We start from the raw sequence: 5,000 nt of genomic DNA on the forward strand, positions 1-5,000 counted from the left end.
TAGTTCACAATCTGCCGACAAGTCACGAAAAGTTTTTGATTCGTTTTTGTTTCCATTAAAATCAATGTTGACATCACCTACGTAAATGTTTTTTTATTAATTGACTGGTTAAAGATATCTCTAAATTCCATGATAAAATCGTTACATGACAAATTGTTCTTTTCTATTTGCGGTGGTGGAATATGATGTTTAAAAACGATATTTTGTCGTTAAGGCTTTGCCAGGTTTGAAAGACGAGTTTTCTGGCCAAATGTTAAAATGTGGAGTTTTCCAGAGTACGGCATTATTCTTCCACCTCGTGTGTTTGGACGGGGAAAGGATTTGATTTGTAACCCTAACAAAAATGTGTCATTCCGGCAATGCGTGTTACAAATGGTTAGATGATGATGATGATGATAATAATAATAATAATCATAATAATAATAATCATAGTATTGATAATAAAATAATGATGATGATGTTAATAATAATAATAATGATGATGATAATAATAATAATAATAATAATAATAATATTATGGTGTCAGAATTACGTTCTCTGCCAAAGGAACTCCATGGCTGTTGTTATTCAAGTCACTTGTACTTAAATGGTTGCTCCGAAAGTAAGACGAAAATAGCTAACGTATGAACAAATATATTTTTCTTTCATTGAAATAGATGGGTGGTTCTTTTTCAAGCCCGAAGAAACCCGACAAAGTTATGGGAAGTAGGCAGCAGTGAGGAGTGAACATGAGACTCAGGGAAGTGTACACCAGTGGGGAGTGAACCTGGGACTAAGGGAAGAGGATGTTAGGGAGAGATGAACCTGGGACGATGGGAGATGGATACCAGTGGGAATTGAAACCGGACTATGGGAGTTGGGTACCAGAGGAGAATGAACCTGAGACTATAGGGGTGGGCACCAATGGGGATTGAACCTGGGACTACGAGAGGTAGGTATAAGTGGAGAAAACCCAGAAGGGCACTTCTCTTTTTCGAAATCTACCGATACCGTCAAAAGTAACGGGAAGTGGGAACCAATGGGGAATGATCCTGGGACTCAGGGAAGTACACACCAGTAGAGAGTGAACCAGGGACTATGGGAATAGGATATCAGTGGGAAATGAACCTGAGACTATGGGAGATGGATACCAGTGGAAATTGAAGCCGGATTACGGGTGTTGGACACCAGAGGAGAATGAACCTTTAAAGAATTTTTTTAAAATATTTAAATAATTGAGCTTTATATAGCGCAATATCCACTAAATGTGCTCAAAACGCTTTACACACAGAATGATAACGTTATGGAACGAGGTTAGAATGTAAAGAATCGGTTTTTGATCATCTAGGGGCGACAATCAAAATAACCCTGCATTTTAAAAATATATTACCAGTTGCTTCTCTTGATAATTAACAGCTCAATAAACCTCATTTTGAACAGAAAAGAAAAGTGTGCTGTCGTAATACTGGTTCCTATCTTTGTAAAGCGTTTGAGCACATTTAGTCGTTATAGCTCTATATAAAAGCTCACGTTAAAAAAACATCTCATTGGAAATGTAAAAGCACTCTTCCAGAAGGCTGAACGGGTACAAACCTAGTGTAAATGATCTTCTGGTTTCAGAGTGATGGCATCTCATTTTCTATTCTGAATATATGCTGGTCGTCAATAAAAATCTTCTATCCTCGCTATACTAAGTCACGCAATTCCTAGAATATGCCTATACATTCTGCTTCTAAAATAGTTATGTCACTTTATGATTCAATATGTAACCTATTCCTTATTAGTCCCCAAAGGACTGGTTACACACACACACACACACACACACACACACACACACACACGGCCTACCGAAAACTATGTATATGCAGCCTTTGTCCAATGTTATTAAGAAAGATAATCTTTAATATCAATCTTACGCAGATGACACTCAAATAATAATATTTAGTTCTTCTCCCTGTTATGATATTGCAATTTTGATTGGGCGATTTGGGACCTGTTTAGATGAAGTTCAAGATTGGATGGGCAGAAACAAACTAATGTTGAATGATGAAAAGACAGACATTCTAATCTGTGGTAGGCAAAATATCCTTTAAATGGCAAATGCTAAGGGGCTTTTTTTCGGGTATCACAATTTCTTTTCTAAAATCATAAAAAAAAATTGGTGCTTTGATTGACGCTGATCTCTCAAACGTCCAGATAGGTCAATCACATTATAGATACAATGTACTTTGAAATCAGAAGAATTAGTAAAAGCATAAACCTTATCACAACAAAAAAAATAGCAGAAGTTTTGATGAATTCTTTTGTACTTTCAAAATTAGAATATTGCAATCCATTATTGGTAAACATGACAAAAGAAAAAAATAGACAGCCTTCAAATTGTACAGAGTAATGCCGTTATGCTTGTTTTAAACCAATTTAAATTCTCCTTAGCAACCTGCCTTCTTCAAGAGCTTCATTGGCTTCCCGTTGAGAAGCGAATAATTTATAAAATTGCTACCCTGGTTTATAAATCTTTACACACTGGGTCACCGTTGTATATTAACAATCTTTTAAAGGTATAAAACACTACAACAAGAACATTGGGATCGAGTGATGATCAGCTCAAATTGGTGAGGCATAAGGTAATTCGTAAGGTAGGCAATCAATCGTTTCAATTTGCCGCCCCTCGATGTTGGAAATCCCTACCAGCATCTGCTTGGTCATCCTCAACTCTTCAATTTTTCAAAACTTAACTAAAACCCCACTTATTTTAAATGTAATTAATCGATGATCTGTTTGTGAATTTGTATATTTCAATCGGTCTCAATGTAAAGCGCTTGGCTGTTTAGACGTGCTACATTCGTTACAATAAGTTGAGTATAAGTGTTCACTAAAGTCACTATATTATAGACTACACCTAATTTTGTGTGTTGATATTTTGACCTGGCAGTTATAAAAGGTGAGTATTTTAATTAGATGCCTGGCATCAATAAAATTCTCACATTGATTGTCGCCTAATTTACATTTGCAATGATTTACCCAAAGACGTATGCTGGAAATATTTCATTGTTGTAAGTGCTATTCAATATTTATTGGACTCTGTTTGAATTCAGAACGAATTCTCAACTACAGGAGGACCCTTGTAGTGATATATTAGGAACGACTTCATGTCTATCTATCTATCTATCTATCTATCTATCTATCTATCTATCTATCTATCTATCTATCTATCTATCTATCTATCTATCTATCTATCTATCTATCTATCTATTCATCTATCTATCTATCTATCTATCTATCTATCTATCTATCTATCTATCTATCTGTCTATATATTTACCCTATATTATATGTGTGTATGTGTGTAAGTTTGTGTGTGTGTGTATGTGTGCTCACTTCAGGTGTTTATCAATTTATCAACTAATAACAATACTTGTTCCTCTTCTCTGGACAATAAATCCACCGACTATGGCCAGACCCTCATTGAGGCTGACAGCTTCAAATGGTCAGCTGACAATGTCAAGGGTTGTCCTACACTGACCGCATGAGATCCATGCTGGACTTTGTTGACATTGCAATCGTCCTTTCAAAGAGGCCTCTTGTCGTGGGAGGGAGCGTGTGGCAGTCGGGAAATAGAAGAAATAAGGGTACCTGTCCAGCCGTGATCCTAATGAGTGCGATTAAGTGGAAACTTGTGATTCTAACGTTAATTCCCGAGAGAAAATGTAATGCGTTTAAACCAACAGAGCATTGTCGGTAATAATGTGACACATTGGGATGTCATGTATGTTATAATACATAATGCTATAACACAATATGAAATGCACCGACGGCAGTCCTTATTTTAATGGTGAAAATGATAGTTAAAGTGATTTCAGGGGCTATTAAAATTCTTCGAAGTCTAAATTCGATTTGCAAAAAGTCAAACCCTTACAGCGACATGTGCTGTTTATTTGCAGGTCAAATATACCAAATTGTTATGGTCTCAATAATGTAATGGAAATACTTGCAAACCAAAGTAAAATATTGTCAATTACAACAATGTTAAAACTAGCCCATAATTGCCTTCGGTTTTCAGGCCTGTTAATGTTTACACGTCGCTAAATGAAGATAAAACATGGTCAGTTTGAGATAAAGTAACAATTGGTGACTCGCCACCTCAAACATAATTAAAAATATTTAAAATATGACCCTCTTCCGCCACGACGTCATTAGATACATACCCCTAGGCATTCCATGAAGGAGTCTAGACACTCCGTGGAACAAGATGTCTGATGTCAACAGGAATCACCCATGTTGTTCAAAGTGAGAAAATTCGGGGTTGATAAAAAACCTTGCCCAAGGAAATGACCGACAGAGCCCGAAGCGGGGTTGGAACCCAGGATCTTCCGGGCCACAGTGCAAGAAGCAAAATTATCGCCAATATCCCGGGGCATGCATGTATTTTCACATTAATTCATATTCAGAGAGAAGACTATAAACCCAGAAGCATTTTATGGTCAGACAAGTATACACCAAAACATAGAATTATCCTCAGACCTTATTTGGAAATAAAATGTTCCTTTTCACCATACAATGCCCGTTGTTTGAAGATTACGATGGGGAAGTGCTTCGTTACCTACAACATTCATTTGATTTGGCTACATGGGACTTTTGTTTATTCATCCCAAACAGGATTATTTTTCTTTGGTAGCTATTCCAAGGGAAGACTGGAATAACCCAGGCGTTATTCGCAGTGCAGAGCCTCAAAGTGACCTGGAGCGTTATGACTTGCTCTAGTCCACGCAGCTGGAACGGGATTTAAACTTTTGGGTATAGAATAAATTCCTCACTGCTGTGCAACGCTGCCCCTGTGAAAGCTGTCATTAGCAATCTGAGGCCGACAAAGATGTAAAATCCCAGTTGAACTCCCCCCCCCAAATCCCCCCCCCCCAAAAAAAAAAAAAACAAAAACAAAAAACAACAAAAGAAAAAAAAAACAAAACAAAACAAATCAACAATAAAACAAAACAAAACAAAAACATACAGAAACAGAAAGTT

The sequence above is a fragment of the Berghia stephanieae genome, chromosome 1 (assembly GCF_034508935.2).
Source record: "Berghia stephanieae isolate SIO BIC M18660-M18661 chromosome 1, UCSD_Bste_1.3, whole genome shotgun sequence".
NCBI lineage: Eukaryota > Metazoa > Mollusca > Gastropoda > Nudibranchia > Aeolidiidae > Berghia > Berghia stephanieae.